The sequence below is a fragment of the Nyctibius grandis genome, chromosome 3 (genome assembly GCF_013368605.1).
Source record: "Nyctibius grandis isolate bNycGra1 chromosome 3, bNycGra1.pri, whole genome shotgun sequence".
Classification (NCBI taxonomy): domain Eukaryota; kingdom Metazoa; phylum Chordata; class Aves; order Nyctibiiformes; family Nyctibiidae; genus Nyctibius; species Nyctibius grandis.
In genome coordinates, this window is record NC_090660.1 from 4,012,694 (window position 1) to 4,035,743 (window position 23,050).

The 23,050-nt window shown below is 44.8% G+C and overlaps 1 protein-coding gene across 5 annotated transcripts in view; it reads right to left on the reverse strand.

The window, feature by feature from the left end:
- Positions 1-23,050, reverse strand: part of TNS3 (tensin 3) — a 256,330-nt gene that overhangs the window by 197,247 nt on the left and 36,033 nt on the right. Inside the window, exon 1 of one of the 5 annotated variants that reach the window (XM_068395997.1) lies at positions 22,206-22,311. The exons of the other annotated variants lie outside the window; for them this stretch is intronic. The gene's annotated coding sequence lies outside the window, so the exon portion shown is untranslated. Of the gene's footprint in view, positions 1-22,205; positions 22,312-23,050 lie in introns of those variants that run through there. 5 annotated transcript variants of the gene reach the window in all.

Consider the following 23,050-nt stretch of genomic DNA (forward strand, 5'->3'; position numbering starts at 1 on the left):
AACTGGACACAGGATTCAAGGTGCGGTCTCACCAGTGCCGAGTACTGGCCCGAGGCTTGGAACTTCAGTTCCTCTCCTCTGCCATGTGAATGAACCACAACAATGTAAAACGGCGTAAGCACAAGGATCATATTCAGCTACGAGATCTAAAGCTCCTGCAGAAATGGAAATCAAACACAACAGACATTTATGAAGCTGTTATACAGTGCCTGCTCTGTAGCTGATTAACTTGCTCGCTCACCCAAGGACAAATAGTTAAACTGTTACGTTCAGAAAAACAATTATATAAAACACAACTGTTACTTAACTCAACTGACCTGCTCCTTCCTTGTAGCTCAAAACAACTATTCAATTTAAACCTCCAAATAACTACCCCAGTTATTTCCCTGGCACTAAAATCAGGATCTCTTATCACAGTGAGTAAAGAAAAACCCACTAAAACATATGCTGAATTTGACTTTCATGATCCTTTTTAAAGGCCCAAAGAACCCACCTGAAACCCTAAATTCTTCCTTTTAACAACCAGGAAGCTCCACAAACCCTTACTCTTCTAACAAATACTCTCTGATCTCAACAGAATCACTTTATCAGGGTTCTTCAGTTTCACCCCCCTGTCTGTTGCACCAAGGGTACTTTCATATTAGCACACTGGAGAAGTACTCTCTTCTCTCCAAAGAATGACAGTTTGCTTTTAAATTATTAATTATTTACTCTAATGTACCCTAGATTTCTTTTCTTGCACTTCTAGAGGATTTAATTCATTACCACAACACTTACTGCCCCCTCTGCCCCACAGAAAAAAAGAAAAAACCTCTCCTAGAACACATTCTTCAAATGAAGTATATTTCTAGATCACAGCAATTTACACAAGTAACAATCCCATGGTACACTTGCCAAAACCTGAAATAATTTCATTGCTATGTACAACAAAATATAAGTGAGACTTGAGAGGACTCATTTCAAAGGCTCATCCTGGTTCTGACATCCAACTGTTCCAGGATGTTCTTCATTATTTGGATACAGTTTGTGCTTTTACAGAATCACAGAATCAACCAGGTTGGAAGAGACCTCTGGGATTGAGTCCAACCGTTGCCCTGACACCACCATGTCAACTAGACCATGGCACTAAGTGCCATGTCCAGTCTTTTCTTAAACACATCCAGAGATGGTGACTCCACCACCTCCCTGGGCAGCCCCTTCCAATGTCTAATAACCCTTTCTGAAAAGAAATTCTTCCTAATATCCAACCTCAACCTCCCCTGGACATCATGTAGTATGATCAATATTGCTACCAAAATCAAATGAAGCTTCTGAAGTATCTTCACTGCCTGGGCATGTTTGTTTGCACATCCGTTGACAAGGCAGATCTGTTGACAAGGTAGATCTGCAGGCTGGTATTTTTATAAATGCTGTGAAGAGAAAACACAAATACTGTTTTTTCAAGACTTGAGGTGTACCTCTGAATATCTATTAATGAAGAAGAGGTAATCTTTCAAAAGAAAGGGTTATTAGACATTGGAAGGGGCTGCCCAGGGAGGTGGTGGAGTCACCATCTCTGGAGGTGTTTAAGAAAAGACTGGACATGGCACTTAGTGTCATGGTCTAGTTGACAGGGTGGTGTCAGGGCAACGGTTGGACTCGATGATCCCAGAGGTCTCTTCCAACCTGGTTGATTCTGTGATCACTCAACAGATTCCACTCAAAATGCCAGGACAGTCAGAAGTTTTACTCTCTCAGGATCTTTGATCTGGCAAAGGAGGCTTCTTCACAAGCAGCAAGCCATTTGACAAAGCCAAGCAACTGAGAGCAATCAGCAATACCGCAGCACTGGGCAACCACAACCTGCAAGCACACAGTCAGCTATTCACCATTTCTGTGATGGCTTTTTAGTATTACGTGACTTTCTTCATATAATCAGTTCAGGGCAGGAAAACTTGTAAAATTTTCAGTCTCTTTATTGTTCAGCCTTACACTATATATCAATGCAGCCCTTCCCCTCTCCTTTACAGCAAACGTACAATTTCCAAACCAGAACCCACTTTTCCACAAACACATAAAACCTTATTGACCAAACCACAGTCAGAACATACCCTGCTCTCCCAAGCAAGAGCGTACGCAGGAGAACAAGAGAGGAGAACTGTCTCTTGCTAACATTCTTTCTTCAAAAATTTATAATCCCTTAATTTTGCCATCCAAACAAATCTGATGCCTCCAGCCATAAAGAGCCTAGTGCCTGTGTGCTTGTTTTATTTGTTAATTTCCATTACACACAAGGCTTTAAGGCAATAAAATTGTTTATAGGCTGCAACCCTCAGCAGCAGAGAAACCACAAGGAATTCACAGATGTGATTACCTTCTTCCAAGTTAAAAGCATTACTTCAGAAATATCAGCATATAAAACGGGTTGAATTGCTGAGGAATGAACATACCTCGGTTTGTCTACCGGCCAACTCTCCAGACGAACTCTGGAGAGTTTAAACAAAGGGTTACTTTAATTAGTGAAATATTACTGACAGGGCAAATTCCAAAAATACTTCACTACAATTAGAAGGCTTCGCCCCCCCCCATTAAAACAATTTTTAAACAGCATTTAACCCCTACACGGCCACATGGGTGTGCTCTAAGTATATCCATTTCTCTTCTGTACATCAACAGTTAAGTAAGCAACAAAAATGTTTCCCAAGGCATCTGAAAAAGCTTCCCAATATTATTACCAGAGGATTAAGGCAACATTTCTTTTCAGTCCTGTATCAGATCCCACTGGGACTGAAGTTATTCCAGTCTAGCTCTGCATCAAATTTAACGGGGCGGGGGGAATGCATAAAGGAAAGCAAAATGCCAAATGACTGTTCAAATCGGGTTTCAGTTCAGGTTAAGTTCAATTCACAGCTTATTATTATACTGACTGTAGTTCTCACCCTCTCCTAGCTGTGATTAATCTTCCATCTTTTCACTTTCTAGAAACTGTTCAGTTATTCTTTCACCACCTCGAGCCACCTAACAGGCCACGGTTCACCACGCACCCATGAGACTCCAGCTTGTCCCCACGCAGTCCCCCGGACAGCCACCAGCATGTTGTGTTTACACATGATAACAACGAACTGCGGAATTCAAAATCAAAATTTACTGCTGACAGAAAAGGCAGTGAGACATCCGTACCAGCGCAGATTTTTTTTAAATCAAAGAAATATCACTTTGCAAGCCAATAAAGGCTGGAGCTTAGTATTTTTTTCTTAGAACTAGTGATAAAATCCTTTAAAGTTATGCCAAACCAAACCCTGGGATTTAGTAACCTGAACTACTGTACTTCATACACTCAAGCACGACAAATGAATCTTTTCCATGCAAAACATGCACATATACACAAGATATTAATAGTATAATACCTGTACAACAACATACAGATGCTCTTTTTCTTCTTACTGCTTGCATGCACTGCATGTACAGACAGACGCCTTCAGACTAAATGAAATGTCTTGTCATAATGATATTTTGCAAAAATTTAAGATATTTCTACTACTCTGCCTCTTCGGACGATGCCTGTGTTTAACTGTCTCTCTGTGACTGAATGTGGTCACAGGAGCGTCCCCCGTGAAGAGCAGAGGACTGCTTATAGACTTCTTGGTTTATGTGAGGTATTCCCCAAACATAAGGCTCCCTGAACTGAGATTAAGATTTGATTCGTGCAACTCAGTGTTCCAGTGACCCCAGTCCCAGGTAGGAAAGCTGATCCTGCAAGGTCATCGAAGTGAAAATTTCTAGAAGAATCAGACTACCTGGAATTTAGGCTTACACTTACAGCTGTCCAACTCATGCCATTATTTATAGCAGCCATGATTTCCAAGCATCACAGCCAACATGAGCTTGTGTAGTTTATAATCTACAGCAGTGGTTATTTACATCATGACATATGTTATGACTTCACAGAATCACAGAATCAACCAGGTTGGAAGAGACCTCTGGGATCATCCAGTCCAACCGTTGCCCTGACACCACCCTGTCAACTAGACCATGGCACTAAGTGCCATGTCCAGTCTTTTCTTAAACACATCCAGAGATGGTGACTCCACCACCTCCCTGGGCAGCCCCTTCCAATGGCTAATGACCCTTGCTGAGAAGAAATGCTTCCTAATGTCCAACCTGAACCTCCCCTGGCGAAGCTTGAGGCTGTGTCCTCTTGTCCTATCGCTAGCTGCCTGGGAGAAGAGGCCGACTCCCACTTCACTACAACCTCCCTTCAGGTAGTTGTAGACTGCAACAAGGTCACCTCTGAGCCTCCTCTTCTCCAGGCTAAACAACCCCAGCTCCCTCAGCCATTCCTCGGAGGTCAGACCCTCCAGACCCTTCACCAGCTTGGTCGCCCTCCTCTGGACTCGCTCCAACACCTCAACATCTTTCTTGAAGTGCGGGGCCCAGAACTGGACACAGGATTCAAGGTGCGGCCTCACCAGTGCCGAGTACAGAGGGACTTCCTCTTCACTGAAAACTGATCTATCTAAACCCAGAAGCAAACACTTCCCCAGGGACAGCAATGTGCAATCATCCTCTGAGGACCTCCAAAGATCCTCATAGAAGTCCCAATATCTAACACAGTTCTCGAAAAACTCATTTTTGCAGCTATTACACAGTTAATTTTCCTTCACTCACTCAACTTGCTTTAATCATCAGCTTCTTTTGTTCAAGAGACATTTGTTAAGAAAGCAATTCAACCACTAGGAACCACTTAATGCTCCTGTAAAATGGTGGAATTTGTTGTTTTTTTGTTCTTTTTTTTTAAACACTACCATATCATCTATGAAGGTCAAATGCAAGACCCTCTTGGACATTAAAAAAAACATGCTCTACTTGGCTTACTCAAATTTAACCTCAAATACACAAACTCCTGCTAGCAGAAGTCCAGCTGCCATCGGGTGACAAAAAGTCACCTTGAGTTTAAGGGGATTAAACCACCCTCAGAGCTTCTTTTAAAAAGGCCTCAGTGAGGTGGGCAAGAAGTGTCATTGTACTCTCTCCTTAGGACCCCGAAGCAGCCAGAGCGAGCCACCAACTACAAAAGCAGAGAGATAAGAGTGTTGCATCTAATCAAAACTAAGGACAGACTGCAATTATTCATCCCGGAACGTGGCCAGACCCCTCGGTCAGTCACATTTATGGACAAAATTGTGTGAGACCTCAAAATAACCAAAGAGAACTGCAACACTCCAAGCCAGAGCAAGCCCCTAACATCTTTAAATGTAGATGTATAAGCAACACAGGGAAAAATTACACTAAATAAATACTATACGCTTATGCCATGACTCTGGCTGCTATGTGCTGCTATTTTCTATCTTGAACAAGAAATAAAATCTTCACTTGTGGCATGATATACCCTCACAGAGATGAAAAGTTCCAGATGACACATGCACACACACAAACCTTTCTAAAGCATTTTCTGGGGTGGGGGAAGAGGTAGGAAATCAAACCTGTAACTTAACCAGTGCTATCTTACCTGCAGGATAAGTACCCAGGCAGAATTCTGAGAAAATCCAGTGTGAATAAAATCCTGATAAATAAATCCTGATACTTTGCAAAATCTTGACTTAAAAGAGCAACTTGAGAGGAGGCAGGGCGATATGAGCTCAACAGAACACAAGTTTAACAATCTTTAAGAAGTGTGGTTGAGAAACAGAGGACAATACTTCATATCACCAAATCCTTGTCTACTTTTAGGTCACTGAAATACAGATAATCATTTCTACTCGTATTTAAGATGTCTGAAGTTGAAATAAACAAGAAAACCTGATGATGTTTGTGAGAGTGTTTAGTTATTGCAGATTATATTGATGAAGAAAACTTTCCTAAACTTATTGAGGTTTCTACGGAGTAGCTCGGCACTGGTGAGGCCACACCTTGAATACTGTGTCCAGTTCTGGGCCCCGCACTTCAAGAGAGATGTTGAGGTGTTGGAGCGAGTGCAGAGGAGGGCAACCAAGCTGGTGAAGGGTCTGGAGGGTCTGACCTACGAGGAACGGCTGAGGGAACTGGGGCTGTTTAGCCTGGAGAAGAGGAGGCTCAGAGGTGACCTTATTGCAGTCTACAACTACCTGAAGGGAGGTTGGAGTGAAGTGGGAGTCGGCCTCTTCTCCCGGGCAACTAGTGATAGGACAAGAGGACACAGCCTCAAGCTTCGCCAGGGGAAGTTCAGGTTGGACATTAGGAAGAATTTCTTTTCAGAAAGGGTCATTAGACATTGGAAGGGGCTGCCCAGGGAGGTGGTGGAGTCACCATCTCTGGATGTGTTTAAGAAAAGACTGGACATGGCACTTAGTGCCAGTTGACAGGGTGGTGTCAGGGCAACGGTTGGACTGGATGATCCCAGAGGTCTCTTCCAACCTGGTTGATTCTGTGAAATACAGTTGAGCAGTGGCAGCACATGTGAATTATATCCTGGAAATACTAGAAGAACAACCTGTCATAATGCATATATTTGCTTTTCCTAATATTTTTAGCTTCTCACATTCACTTTTTCCTGTTTCTAAAGCAGATTTGCTTAAAAGAGTCTGTATTATGGATTATAAATATTACTTTTGCTGTTTTTTAGTATTTGGAAAGGACTGTCGTATCTCTGTGTGATGTAGGTGCCATTTGCAACCTGAACCTCCAAGTGCGTCTTTTTGATGAAGCCTGGTACCATGTTTGATAGGCAATGTGGATAAAATTGTCTCTCAGCTATCTGCGTGTGCATGTCTGGGGATGGAGGGGGAAGGGGGAAGAACATAGTCTTTCAAAGAGAAAAGGGCGGGGGGGTGTTCTGGGGAGTATCGTATTAATCTAAAGGGAGGGACTGGGGGGACAGTGTGTATGTGTATGTGGAGGGGGGAGGTGGTGAACATTCCTGGAGGGGATTAATTTTGAGGTGACTCAAACAGACACTTTGATCCTTTCCATCTGCAAGTTGGCTTGTTTTAGCTTGTTAATATATGGATAGCAAATTCCCTCCTTCCTTTTATGTTTGGAAAATTGCTCATAGCCCACACATGGCTCTGTAATTGGGGAGAGATTGTTCATTCTTGCCTGCAGGAAGACATTTCTCTGTCTGCTGAGCTGGAGTTCCAGACTGGATAGAGAGAATGCAAGAAAAATGTAATGGGAAGCAGGACTACACAACTCTTTTATTTAAGCTATGATTCTTGAAGAAATGGCCCCTAACCCATCTGTGTTTGCATCCAGAGCACCATGTATTCTGCAGGATGAGGGAAGTAAAACTGCTCAGTAGTGCTCTCAGCCTCCCCTGTGCCTCAGTGTGTAATTAGTGGGGCTGCCTGTGGGACATGGATCACAGAATCACAGAATCAACCAGGTTGGAAGAGACCTCTGGGATCATCGAGTCCAACCATTGCCCTGACACCACCATGTCAACTAGACCATGGCACTAAGTGCCATGTCCAGGCTTTTCTTAAACACATCCAGAGATGGTGACTCCACCACCTCCCTGGGCAGCCCATTCCAATGTCTAATGACCCTTTCTGAAAAGAAATGCTTCCTAATGTCCAACCTGAACCTCCCCTGGCGAAGCTTGAGGCTGTGTCCTCTTGTTCTATCGCTAGTTGCCCGGGAGAAGAGGCCGACTCCCACTTTACTACAGCCTCCCTTCAGGTAGTTGTAGACTGCAAATATTTTACACAATACCTTAGACGTTAAAAGGGCATCTGTGATGTTGAACTCTTCTACGTCTTTCTCCTAGGCAAGTTGAAAACTATCACGATTTGGAGAAGGCCTAAAGAGATTCTTGTTCAGCTAAACGACGGACAAAGCAAGCTACATTCCTCTGAAAAAAAGCCTAAAGCAGCTCAGTGTTACCATAAACGGCCCAGTTTCATTCCTACAGAAGCATCAAAAGTCCCATTTTTTGCAAAAAGTGTTAGAAATAGGAAACCTAGTAGCTGATGGGGTTGGTAAGAGCTACAAGAGTAACATTAATACAGCCAGTTCTCACCATACCAGAACACTGTCCAGATGAAGCAGGCAGCACTACTGAGAGTTTACGAGCAAATCTATCCCTGCTATCGCCCGTGTTACATCCATCAGCTCCACTATACTAAAGAGTGGATAATTTGGGAAATTGCCACGTACAGAACGATGTAGCTCACTGACAAGCAACATCAGTTGCTCCAACAACTCATGAAACCACCCGAGTTGTGCCAGGCAGCATTAATAGCAAGGAAGTGATGGACTGGGAACAAGGGCTTTAGTTTCAAATTCCACCTGCTAAATCCATCCTTGGGCTTTGAATTTCTCTCATGACCGCTCACAAGTTTGCCACTGCCTCCTTTGCAGAGAGACTATACACAAAATTAGATAAAAGGGAGTTAAGACACAAACCATTTCAGCTCCCATTCCACCATCTGACTCTTGGAAATGTCAAAAGCTCCCTGCCTCACCACAGACCTCTGGGGAAATATGGACAAACAGCTTAGTTTTTCCGTGCAGCTGCGCACCATCTCTAAAATGGAGATACCAATTTCTCTTTCCCCTTAAGAAAGTTTCAGTCATTTGATTAGGAAGCAAATTTGTATACAACTACTCATGATTAATCAATAATCTTGTTGCTACAACACAGGTAACTAATACAATACAGCACACCTAAAAAATTATTCAACTACAAATAATGAGAAATACAGAAGGCATCTTGAAGTACTTCACCACCTGGTATACATCTTACAGTCAAATAACGTGTTATTCTTCAGAGTATCTTGCTGAAGTCTGTATGTGTAAAGTTCATTTCTCATTGCCTGCCCCCCCCCCCAATTTATTAATTTATTCATTACAAATATTAAATCTTGATCCCTAGCAAGAGACAAGTAACTCAAAGAGCCAAAATACAATCAAGAAACACCATTTTTACGGCGTTTTCTGAAGTACAGAACAGTCTGGGTTAAACGACACATAATTCAGCTCTGCCTGTTCTTCATCTCCATCAACACAAAGGCAAAACAACACAGACTCTGTAACTCCAAAGTCATCAACCGTTGCATTGCCCAGGAACTCTATATTCAAAGACCTATGGCAGGTTGAAATATCACCCCAGAAATGCGCTTTCCTTTCTTCCCTACGCCTTTTCATACTGCTTTTAAGCAGGAGTATTTTCATTTTTCCTCTGCTTTCCCACTGACCCCCTCTCTCTTGAATACCTTTTCTCTTGCTGAATGCTGCTCAGTAATAATTACCATACCTAGGAAATTGTCTGTGCCTCTAGGCAACGTGCCTAAAGCTGTGAAATACTCAGCTTGTATTTTTGTAACCTCAGCCAGGTGAATTCACGCTTTTCCCAATCATTACATTTCTTCTTAAAGTAACAGATCCAGCTACACCTGAAATACTTCATTATATCAGCCATATCACACTGAAGTTGCATTCAACCTTCACATAACACTTTTCTTTCAGAAAATGCAGTTCTGAATACAGCAAGTCAGAGTCACTTGAACTGAAACTCCCAAATCCGTTAGCATGTACAGCAAATTTCATGGCCGTGGTAAACAAATACAACTGGTGCCCAACTTGGTGTCATTAAGAAATAAATGGAGCAAGCTCACCCCTCTTGAGAGCTGTCAAAAGAGAGTTAATGACTCCTAGGAAAACCTTGATTTGCTCTGCACACATGCTTCATTTCCCTCGCCGCTTCAAGCACAACGAAGTGAAAAATTCTGCCTGCTTGAACACATTTTGAACTGTTTTTCCCTTCTCAGCTCTGCAAGTCTTCAGAGCACTTATTCAGTAGGGAACAACTACAAATAACTGTAACAGCACCCACAAGGCAAGTAAAGTAAATGACCCTAAAATGTTCATATAGGCAATGCTCCCTCTGCAAGCAAACTCTAAAAGCAGCACCCTTTTCCTTCCAAGACTTGAAGGAGAAAGAAATTGTTCCAGGATGCCCAGGAAAAAGGAATGGGTGGTGTCAGGGCAACGGTTGGACTCGATGATCCCTGAGGTCTCTTCCAACCTGGTTGATTCTGTGATTCTGTGATACTCAGCATGGGAGCTGAAAGCAGAGGAAACACAACTCAAAGCTCAGAAGTGCCATCAGCAAAGAGAAACTGCATTTTCTCACTGGCAAGGGTCTGATTCTCAAGAGTGACGAGACCCTCCAGCTCTCAGCTCTTCCTAAACTCCAAGCTTACAAGGAACCGTGAGGGCTTTCTGCCCATCCCTGTAGAGCAGAACTGCCCAGCCTCCCCAGGCAGCACACTCCACTCGGCCTCCCAGCAGGCAGAGCCCTCTCCTTCCTCTGGAAGGAACAATTATCACCTCCAAAAAGACAGAAAATGGATCCCAATGAGTCTAAGTGTCAAACTCTCTCACTGGGTATCATTTTACATTTCAAGCTGTGTTACTCATGGCAGTATCAGCATGAGTCAGTGACGTGGAGAATGCATAACACTAAAGGCTGCTTTAATTTCAGTCCTGTGCTCCAAGCGTTAGTCACTACATTCTTTAAAACAAAATAAAACCCAAACAAAAAATCTATTAAAAGGAAGAAAAGCCATTACTCATGTTTCCTACCAGCTCAGCCTAACCATGTTTTCTATTAAGCCAAATAATTATGTTTTCAGAAAATCTCACACCAGCAGAGAACACAGTTTCACCAAAAGCACACAGATAAGGCACTAACCAGCTCAATCAGGTGTTAATTCATTAAACTAGGGATGACAACATGCTTTCCCCTTCCCAAATGGAAGTGGGAGTCGGCCTCTTCTACCGGGCAACTAGTGATAGGACAAGAGGACACAGCCTCAAGCTTCGCCAGGGGAGGTTCAGGTTGGACATTAGGAAGAATTTCTTTTCAGAAAGGGTCATTAGACATTGGAATGGGCTGCCCAGGGAGGTGGTGGAGTCACCATCTCTGGATGTGTTTAAGAAAAGACTGGACATGGCACTTAGTGCCATGGTCTAGTTGACATGGTGGTGTGAGGGCAACGGTTGGACTCGATGATCCCTGAGGTCTCTTCCAACCTGGTTGATTCTGTGTGATTCTATGTGAAATGAGCACAAGCCATTAAAAAACAATTCTCAAAGATGCTTCTAATTATTCATCAGTTCCTTCTGGCAACACATTTCTTTAACCACACGATCACTATTTTGGTAGCATTACCTTAAACTAGACTATGAATCAACATTTCAGTCCTGGTTTTCCCCAAAAGTAACTGTTGTGTACTTGCAGATTCCAGATGTCACAACAGAACACAGCCACTCTTTCCCAATTACTTCCCAAGTTTTCTTTCTTGGGGAGCAGCACACTGTCTCCTGCAGGCCATAATCAAAGCTGGGGTGCCTCATGACCAAGCCTCTAGCTTTCAGGAAGGGTCAGCTTGTTGACACGCTTTATGCCCCTAAATACACAAAGAACAGCTATTATCTCTTCAGGACAGAACGAGCATCTGTATTTCAAAATAAAACTGAGAGCAACAGTATGCACACACACAGAAAACAGTCAAAGTATTTCAGTTACATAAAAATAAAAAGTCAAAACTGCATTTTTAAAAATTACTGTTTTCTTCAAAGTACTTTTGCACAGCAGAGAAAGCAGGTATTTGACAAAAGAATACTCACAGCAAAATCTGAAAGATTTTGGCACGCTACTCTTGTGCTTCCTGGAGGATGGAGTTCTAGCTGGCTTCTGGCATAATTCCTCTAGAGATTAGTTTCTTTACAGAGAACTACAAATCCCACGATGCACTTCATCAACTCTAACAATAAACCCACTACTTGGAGAAAAGTCCAGCGCTTGCCAAGGACCAGCAAGGAATCACAAATCACAGAATCAACCAGGTTGGAAGAGACCTCTGGGATCATCGAGTCCAACCATTGCCCTGACACCACCACGTCAACTAGACCATGGCACTAAGTGCCATGTCCAGTCTTTTCTTAAACACAGCCAGAGACGGTGACTCCACCACCTCCCTGGGCAGCCCATTCCAATGGCTAATGACCCTTTCTGAAAAGAAATTCTTCCTAATGTCCAACCTGAACCTCCCCTGGCCAAGCCTGAGGCTGTGTCCTCTTGTCCTATCGCTAGTTGCCTGGGGGAAGAGGCCGACTCCCACTTCACTACAACCTCCCTTCAGGTAGTTGTAGACTGCACTAAGGTCACCTCTGAGCCTCCTCTTCTCCAGGCTAAACAACCCCAGCTCCCTCAGCCGTTCCTCGTAGGTCAGAAGCATATCCCATGAAGCAGCACAGAAGTAAAAGCAAAATATGAGACTGAAAATTCAAAAATTTTAAGCCCCAGAAGGCAAGAACTCTATGGAAGAAAATTAAGTTTCCATCCAAAATTAAACCTATTTCTTCCCCTGCCCCATCATTAAGCATCTTGAAACACATATGTAATTTAATATAGACAGATGAATTTTAACACAAGATTCAAGCCTACACACTTAAGTATGCTTTTGTACAGCAGACAGACAAAGGAGTGGCAGGATAGCTCCAAAATATTTTAAGTAACCACAGTATATAAAACATAAAAAAAAAAAAAAATAAGACAAGTAAAGGAATATTGGCATCCGTAAAAATACTACGGAACATGAAAAGCTCTCCAAATAATGCAGAACAGCTGGATTCAAGCTGCAGCAAGGCTACTGCCGAGTATCTGCTGAAAGGGAACACCTGCAAGGTTACAAAAAGCACAAAACATGGAATTCTTTTTTGAAAACGATTACAGAATTATCGTCAGTCACTTCTTTCCAGAGTCATAACTTATAAAGAAAGTGTGAGAGACTTGCCAAATATTAACTTGACGTATTTTCCTTACAGATTGAAGATGCGCTTCTAAAACAGGTTATTGCTGATGTCTGAAAAATACAATTTTGCTTTTAACAAACCATAATCAAATAGCAAGAGCAGCTAAGATAGAAGCTTTTTAGATGCTTATAACCTTACAGCTCAAAAAAAAATCCAGTATTTGGACTGGACAGGAGAAAGCAGAGGGGAATTCTAAGAAACAGACTAATTAAACAATCTCAGTGTTTTGACTGAAATCTAACCTAAAAATGCATTACTTAAAATCCAGTCTGCTGCTAAAAACACACATCGTCCTCCAAAGTCTGATCTTAAACACCCTGAGCTATTGAAACTGTCACTGGAAATGCCAGGTTTCCCAGACGCTGCAGTAATAGGCCATAAATTGTACTTGACTTTACATCTTCCAAATCAAATCCATCTCAACTAAAAAGAAAAATAATTCTGAAGGGTGAGAGTTGCTGATAGCTGCAAGAATAAGTGAATGACTGCAAAAAAAAGATAGCACACCACAGGAAAGGCTTATTTTTAATTAGTGAGATATCTTGTGTTCATAAGGAAGTGTTTTCAGAGGTTTTTCAAACACAAATTAAATTGATTATATACTAAAATCAACAGCAATGAATTTAACCATAGACCTAGTCAGGTTCCAGGCTCTCACTTCTTGACCATAGCAACAGGCTGCACGTTTATGAACTAAAATCAGATAACAACTCCTTTATCAAACCCCAAGGGAACAGTTTGTTACAGAAATCCAGGCAGCTTCATTTTCTTCATATATATCTAATAAAAAACGGAAAATTACCCATAACCTGGCGAAAGTACAATGTCAACAATTCGTAAAATATTACATTTGGATTGCAAACACTACAGAAAGGCTCAGATACACCAGGTAAACAAAACCTAACACATATGCTCAGGAAATCACGTTCCCAAGACGCACAAGCACACAATACCCACAAAGATATTCTTTGCTCTCATAGTTACTATTTTCAGGACGCTGACTGCTAGGAAAGTCTCCTGTAACGAGCCACTATCACCTATTAGTCATTAAAGCTACACAAAACAAAAGCTTGGATGCACACAAATGGTGTTTCCATTACTAATTGCTTTACAATTTGGGGAAAACTCATATAAGGAACACAGATCATGTCTTCCTCTTCACTAGCCCCAGGAAGGGCAGAAAACAAGGATGCCCCCAACGTGGTACAGAGCCTAACAGTGCTAGAGCGAGGTGTTACAAACCACCCCACCTCCAGAATAAACCTCAAATGGAGTAACCCATTAGCTTGTGGTTGGTACCAAACAGCCAGGAATGCTTGAGCTACGCCTGGCCAGAGCACCTCTCGATCTCTCCTCGTACAGTAATTCCACTTCATACTAAAGCATCAAAGCACAGCATACAAAGAGGGAAGACCAGAGGCCCTCTAAGCCAGTACGCTCTCCTGTGATGCAGAAGGCTCAGGTTCAAGCTCCTGCTCTCCCTTTCTTCCCCACTGCAGATGAGCACCCCAAACACACTGCTACAACATGTCTCTCTTCCTGGCTCCATGAATCACAGAATCACAGAATGTCAGGGATTGGAAGGGACCTCGAAAGATCATCTAGTCCAATCCCCCTGCCGGAGCAGGATTACCTAGATCATGTCACACACGAACAGGTCCAGGCAGGTTTTGAATGTCTCCAGAGAAGGAGACTCCACAACCTCTCTGGGCAGCCTGTGCCAGTGTTCGGTCACCCTCACCGTAAAGAAGTTTTTCCTCATATTTATGTGGAACCTCCTGTGTTCCAGCTTGCACCCATTGCCCCTTGTCCTGTCAAGGGATGTCACTGAGAAGAGCCTGGCTCCATCCTCATGACACTTGCTCTTTACATATTTATAAACATTAATGAGGTCACCCCTCAGTCTCCTCTTCTCCAAGCTAAAGAGAGCCAGCTCCCTCAGCCTCTCCTCAGAAGGGAGATGTTCCACTCCCTTAATCATCTTCGTGGCTCTGTGCTGGACTCTCTCTAGCAGTTCCCTGTCCTTCTTGAACTGAGGGGCCCAGAACTGGACACAATATTCCAGATGCGGCCTCACCAGGGCAGAGCAGAGGGGGAGGAGAACCTCTCTTGACCTGCTAACCACACCCCTTCTAATACAGCCCATGAATACTGGATTATTTACTACAATGGTCTAGTCTCAGATCCCAGAATCAACTTTTCCCCCTCCCTCCTTTCTGGTGGGATGCCCTCAGTTTCCCCCACCCTCCCACCTACCAACTTTTCTGCCCAATAGCAACAACATGGTTTAGCGGGCATGGTGGCATTGGGTCCATGGTTGGACTTGATGATCTTTTAGGTCTTTTCCATCCTTAACCATTCTATGATTCTAAGTCTTCTCCACCAGCCACTACAAACCCAGCTGCTGCCCTGAAACAGGAGGACTTATGCTAGCCAGCACAGACAACTGAGCTACTAATACTGCAGCTGCCAGAGGACAGGAGGAAGAGGAGGTAGCCATTTCTGCAAGGACAAGAAGCAACAGCAGCAACCTGACACTGACCAGCAGGCTGGAAGGAGGTGCAGAACATAGCACACAAGCTGTCTGGGCCCTCCTCATCCCCTCCAGAGAAAAGGTGGCAAGCCAGATGGAAGTGTTCCCTGGGCCACTTTCAACTGCAGCCACCTGTTGAATCACTAACACAGAGATACAGAAATCTAAGGGCAGAAAAAAAGCCTCAAAATGTATTAATCAGGATGAATACGGGTCATTAGGACACAAAAGTCCTAATTTGGCAATCAAGAAGCCTTGCAAAACCTGAAGTTTTTGTCTGAGATATTTTCATGCTGAAAAACAGAAGGTGCAACGTGCTTTATTTTTTTTTATTGGTGCAAAGAAACACTGCTAGAGAAAATATTTCTGCAGAGACCCTCGTATCCAACAAGACAATATTACGCAGATGTAAATAGCCCTCATCAAACTACACACTAGTGGTTTCTTTTTTCACCTGACCTTCCCAAATGAATTTTAGTAGTACTACCTGCAGAAAAAGGGCAAGTATAAAGAATCACAGAATCAACCAGGTTGGAAGAGACCTCTGGGATCATCGAGTCCAACCATTGCCCTGACACCACCATGTCAACTAGACCAGGGCACTAAGTGCCATGTCCAGTCTTTTCTTAAACACATCCAGAGATGGTGACTCCACCACCTCCCTGGGCAGCCCATTCCAATGTCTAATAACCCTTTCTGAAAAGAAATTCTTCCTAATGTCCAACCTGAACCTCCCCTGGTGAAGCTTGAGGCTGTGTCCTCTTGCCCTATCACTAGTTGCCCGGGAGAAGAGGCCGACTCCCACTTCACTACAACCTCCCTTCAGGTAGTTGTATACAAAGACCTATGGAAGAAGGAAGCCAATCCATTTTACTTCAAGTAAAAAGACAGCTGTAAATACACTTCTACTGATCAGTGAGAATGTACTCACAAAACATACAGCCTGAGAAATGGTAGGCAAGGGACAAGAGGGCAGGATGGTACACTGGAAGTTATATATATATGGTATAATGATTTTTTTCAACACAAAAAAGAACTACACACTCACTTACATTGCAGGATTCCAAATAAAATTAACTCCTCCGAGGAAAAAAAAAAAAAATACAGCTTTTTAATTGAAACCAGTCTGCAGGTTGAAGTCACAATCACTTTTTCACTCTGTCCACAAGCATACAGCTTTCAACAAACTGGGAGGAAAAAAGATGACCTCAACTCTACATTTTTTTTGTTCTTTTCTGTGGCTAAGGCTTAAAAGATACCACCACCACTTTGATTAAATAAAAAAGCTAAGCTCTAGAAGCGCCTCCTGAATAAGTAAACCTAATAAGACGGCTCTCCAAACACCACCCTTCTCTTTCTCATTCCCCAAAATCACAAATAAATACATTCCTAAATGGATTAAGATCTTCTTTCCGCCATCCCCAAAGCTAAGAGAGTGTCTATGGGAACTACAAAGACACAACAGCATCTTCCCTTCCTCTGTCTCAGAGGCTGCTTGATTTCCTCACATCTCCTCCAGTGGAGGTGCACTGGAAACAGGCTGCACCAACACACCTGTCCATTAGATTACCGCAAATCAATCTGTCACCTTATGCCTCAAGCAGTTCATTATCTCAATTCTGTTATCACACAGGTCTGCACCCGCAGGGTAATTAGACAATAGCATGGGGGGGTGGGGGGGAAGAAAGGTGAGCACCGAGTCTCTGTGAGGCAACGTTAATTTCCTATCACTGGCAGATCACTACAACAGACCCTGCAGGCTATGGAAATTCTGCCTTAACACATCAAGCACAGAACAGCTACACCCCCTCTCCAAAGTTAAGAAGTCCTGAGTGTGCAAGTCCAGTTATAGCCTTAAACTATGAAAAAAAAAAAAAAAATAGGAACTTTAAAAGCACAGTTACATGGGGAAATATATCAACACAGGAGACTACCAAATCAAGCAGGTAAAAAAGGGAGAGGGGACACTGATGTGCATGAAATTACCATTATCACTACACTCTTCCACACTGCCATAAAGACAGTTCAAACGTAAGAAAGCCTCACTCTCTCATTTATCAGCTGCAGCTTATTCTGTTTATTTTGCCATTCCAAGCACTGCACTAAAGGATTAATTTTAAAAGCCAAAATGAATACAATGAAGTACACTCCTGCTGGAGCGCTAGGTGTGTTGCAAGGAGCAGGGTAGCAGACTGCTCTGTTCCCAGGTGCGAAATATCATCTTCTGAAACTATTTTTCTGGCTCAGATTTCTGCCTATTTTTCTGAAACTCCGTTTTCATTCATCAACAAATGGCAGGCCCCACTTTGGGGACACTGGCCTGCCAAAACTTTAATAGCTTTGACATTTCCAGGATGCTTTCTTCCCCCCACCGTATCCTCTACCCCTCACTAAAATAATTTGCTGCTGAACACCTGCAAATACTTACATGCAAATCCCTGTTAGGGGCCTGCTGTGTAAGAAACAATTAAGCAGTGACCAAACTGACTTTCAGAGGCTGTACAGTCACCTGGCTTGCTTCTTGCCTTCCAGCCACAAAGGTACTAAGGCCAGGAGAAACAACACCACCACACACACCACACCACCACCACCACAAAAAAACAAAACCAAACAAAAAAAAAACAAACCTCAAACAAAAACCCAACACAATTAAAAAAAAAACCCACAACGACAACAAAAAAATGCCTGAACCACTAAGTCACTCCCTGTCCCCCACCTCTCCTATCACACACATCTTCCTTCACAGAATCACAGAATGTTAGGGATTGGAAGGGACCTTGAAAGATCATGTAGTCCAATCCCCCTGACGGAGCAGGATTGCCTAGACCATGTCACACACGAACGCGTCCAGGCGGGTTTTGAATGTCTCCAGAGAAGGAGACTCCACAGCCTCTCTGGGCAGCCTGTGCCAGTGTTCGGTTACCCTCACCGTAAAGAAGTTTTTCCTCATATTTAAGTGGAACCTCCTGTGTTCCAGCTTGCACCTATTGCCCCTTGTCCTGTCAAGGGATGTCACTGAGAAGAGCCTGGCTCCATCCTCATGACACTTGCCCTTTACATATTTATAAACATTAATAAGGTCACCCCTCAGTCTCCTCTTCTCCAAGCTAAAGAGACCCAGCTCCCTCAGCCTCTCCTCATAAGGGAGATGTTCCACCCCCTTAATTCACAGCTGGAGAGTCTCCATCAAGAGGGATTTTCCAAGAGAAGGTTCTTTCAGCAATAGCTCATGTGTGTCACTGACACATAAAGACCCTGTTAGGATTTGGTAACCAATGGTTCCTTTCAGTCCTGTATTTGAGCCCTCTGTGTGGAAGGCACAGGAGCTGAGATTCACTTGACCTGCAAAGTTTCTTCTTTTCTAGGCTTCACTTCCTTGTTCCTGGTCAGTCTCAGCCTATCGATCCACCACAGCGCTAAAAAGGTCTGACATTTCTGAACGGTAAACAGGAATTGCTCCACAGTGCTATTTCACTCAAATAATTCATTTTAATTCTTAAACCATCAACAGGAGGTAAATGAGTACCTTACTTAACATTTGGATAAACACCTCCACTGTGAACTTCCCAACTTTACTCAATGACTCACTGCCAGAGTTAGGAACCAGACTAATTCCAACCATACAATATTTTAGGTTGCACTTAAAGGGCAAAAGTGTGGCAAAGCCATACTTCACAGAATCACAGAATCAACCAGGTTGGAAGAGACCTCAGGGACCATCGAGTCCAACCGTTGTCCTGGCACCACCATGTCAACTAGACCATGGCACTAAGTGCCATGTCCAGTCTTTTCTTAAACACATCCAGAGATCGTGACTCCACCACCTCCCTGGGCAGCCCCTTCCAATGTCTAATAACCCTTTCTGAAAAGAAATTCTTCCTAATGCCCAACCTGAACCTCCCCTGGTGAAGCTTGAGACTGTGTCCTCTTATCCTATCGCTAGTTGCCTGGGAGAAGAGGCCAACTCCCACTTTACTACAACCTCCCTTCAGGTAGTTGTAGACTGCAATAAGGTCACCTCGGAGCCTCCTCTTCTCCAGGCTAAACACCCCCAGCTCCCTCAGCTGTTCCTCATAGGTCAGACCCTCCAGACCCTTCACCAGCTTGGTCGCCCTCCTCTGGACTCGCTCCAACACCTCAACATCTTTACTTACAGCAATATGTAGCATTTTTCACATCACAAGAACACTATGACAAACAGCAACGTGCAAGCTGTTTCAGTACATTTTTTTTTCTCCACCCAAAAAAATAAAGCTGTAAATTTCTGACAGGTTTTGTGAAGCTGATGGATAAGGCACATTCAGCACTCACTACTATGGTAGGAATTGTACATTCTCAATAGGTACTCTGTAAGGATCAGGAGATCCTTCCAGTGTGCAAATGAGTTAACAATTCGATTCCCCAACTGGCAGCCAGAAAAACACCACCAGAAATTCTCACTAGGAATAAAATTGAACTCTAGGCCCTAAAATTAAATGCCTAACCAACTATTATGCTGCTTGTATTATGTTTAGTGACTTCCAGATTAATTTCCTTGTACTGCAAATGTTCAACCACAGTTGGTTTTTCTTCATTACACTTGTTCTGCAATTTTAGCACTGCTTGCTATTTTGGTTAGCATCTCTGTTTTTGTTTTTGTTAAAGAGTATGTTTAGGAGACACACAAGTAATTATATTAATAATGTTTTACTCAAATAAGCCTCACCAATCTCTCAAAAATTCCACCTCATTCTCTGTCATTTTTTGGCCATTTCCAGAGAAGGAAAATCAGACACCAAAGAGATGAGGACCCTCTTTATCAGCTTTGTCAGACACAGAAGAAATTGCTGTACTCAATTTTCTGTACTATTATATCACTATCTCAGTGATACCACATCTTCTGCCAGCCATAGAGCTTATGGTCAAAGAGAGAGAGATAAGCCTGAGGGATGGACTCACGTGCCCCTCTGCAAGCAGCCCAACCAGAGGAAGAACCCACAAGAGGGATCTTTTTCTATGTTCCAGCTATAAATATTTTCTGCATGACCAGGAAACAAGAGCAGGCCAAAGAAGGTAATGCCAACAGTAACAATATCCCAAAATATCACAGCTGTTCAGTAAAACAAAGTGTGAACTGCAGAAAGGTACTTTGGATTAAGTCAGAGATTCCAAGGAACGCTGACTAAACCACTTGTGGCCACTGCCTTCTCCAAATAATCGTTCTCTGTGTCACATACACATTTATGCTGAAACTAAGTGGATTGTTTTAATTAAACTCATAGAAGACTCTTGGCAACGCAGCACTGATTCATGAGCACCTGTACTTCCAACAAGTCAAATGACTGATTAAGCCTTCCAATAAACACTAGTTATTAGAAGTAATCAATTTAATTACAACAAACAAAAAACCCCTTTTGGCTATACAGGATGAAAAACCCACTACTTCCAATACTTCAGAGGTTCTATTACACAGCTTCAAAGTCATCAAGAATCTCATTAGTTTCAGCAAAAGCCCCACTTGGCTTTCTATACAATAAACTTGACTAACTGCAGCAGTTTCTTTTTAAAATTAGGCAGCTTAAGACATCTGTAATCAGTCATGGTGTTGAGCAGTACCCAGAAGTTTCCTATCAAACATCAAATAAAATAGACCCCAAAGTCTCCTTTGTACGGCTACAGCCCTTGTGGCTCTCACCACTGTTTCATTTTATACCTAGTAAAATGTAAACGCTACTATTACAAATGTGACGACTACCACCAGGCACTCCTCAACACAGAAAAAAACAATATACTGTTTAACATGTAAACAGCATTAAAAAAAAAAAAAAAGAGCATGTCAAATTACATAAAATGCTGTAATTATCACTTAATCCTAGGCTTGGAAATGAGACAATTGGTTGAGGCACAACTTCTTACAGCTCAGAAGACCGTCCCAACTTGGAGGATCACAGCTCTGGAGCCTGAGCCATCCAGCCTGCGCTCCTGGTCAGCGCAGATGCCAAAAGCTGATTATGACCTGGGCAGTTGTCAGAAGATACACAAAGATCCTGAACCTTGATCCTCCAGAAAGACCATTTATTTAACAAAAGCACCAGTAAACAACTGAAGATTTTTGACCTTTCTGTACGACAGCCGGCAGTTTTAGCCAGGGATAGCAAACCACTGCCAGCGGTCAGAAGCTGGGCATCGGGAGAGATTTAGGTGGGCACCAAAGACAACATTATTTACCACGGACACCAAACAGATGCGATGCTGCGTTTCAGGGCAGCCTCAGCCGGGGCTGGCAGCAGCCGGCGGCCCGAGAAGCCGAGCGGGGGGCGGCTCTGGGTGCCGGCCGCCCCTCAGCCCCGCACAGGGGTTCCCCTGCCTGACAAACCCGCAGGTTTAAGTAACTTTCCAGCAGAGAAACGCGCTCCTCGCCGCTCAGCTGCCCGGCACGGAGAGACCCAGCCTGGCTACAGAGACACGGCAGCGCCTTCCCGGCCCCCCGGCACGGCGCGGCCCCAGGCCCCGCCGCCGCCATCCCGCCCTCCCCGCTCCGCCACCTTTGCCCTCCCCGTAACACGAACCCTTGAACGCGGACGGCGTTCCCGATCCCTCCCGCCTGCCCGCACCGCCAGGGGCAGGCAGGCAGGCCCCGGGGGGCGCTCCGGCCGCCGCCGGGAACAACGCCCCTCCCGACCCTAACGCGCCCCGGGGACGAGAGCGCGCCTCCCCCCCGCCCAGTGGCCTCACAGCCGCCGGCTCTCCTCAGCCCCCGCCGCCGAGGCACCGCGGCCCGCCGAGGGGCCTCCCTCCCTCCCTGCCGCCCCGCCACCGGACCTCCTCCGCCCCACCGCGAACAAAGCCCCGCGCCGCCGCACCGGCCCGGCGAGCTGCCGCTGCCGCGGTTCCCGACGGCCGCCCAAGTTTTTACCTTGCTTCCCCGGCTCCGCGGCAGGGCAGGGCGGCTCGGCTGGAGAGCGGGAGCAGCGATCCCCCTCCCCCAGCGCCGCACACAGTTGTTTTTATTTCCTACGGTCCCTCCCGCCGGGAAGAATCCTCCAGCGCCTCGATCAAGGCTGAGGAGGAGGCGGGGAAGAGGCGCGTAGCACCGCTCCCGGCTGGGGTGGGGGGGGAGCCACGGGGCAGCCGGGCCGGGCCGGGTCCCGCTGCTCTCACCCTGCACGGCGACACCGGCCCCCCCCCGCTACCTGGCGCGATCCCCCCGCGGCCTCGGGACAGGCCTGACCCCCCGCCTGGGGGCAGGGGGGGTCCCCGGGCCGAGGGGAGCGCCGCCACCCCGCAGGAGGGCCGGGCTTTCCCAGCCTGTGCTCCGGCAGCTTTGAGCTCGGAGCCGCCGTTCTTGGGACGCGAGCGCTTACCTCCCTCCGGGCCGGCCGGCCATGGCTGCCGGCAGAGCAGCGAGCTCAACAGCCCGGGGCAGCCACGTGTAGAGCGGCCACAGCGACGAGGCCAAACCCAGCTGGGTGCCGAGGGGCCTGCACCGACCGAAGCTTCTCAGTGCAGCACCTGAGGTGCCAGGATGACCCCAAAATCACAGTTCAGCTGCTGCCGAATGCCATAGGTTCCCTGTGTACACGTGTTCATGCAAGTACAGTTCTCTCCTGCGCTGGCGTTGATGCTATTTACACACCAAGAGTTACCTCTCCCTTGAGGTAGCTCAAGAAAGGGCAGCTCCGCACCTGGAGCTCCTTCAGGATCACAGAATCAACCAGGTTGGAAGAGACCTCTGGGATCATCGAGTCCAACCATTGCCCT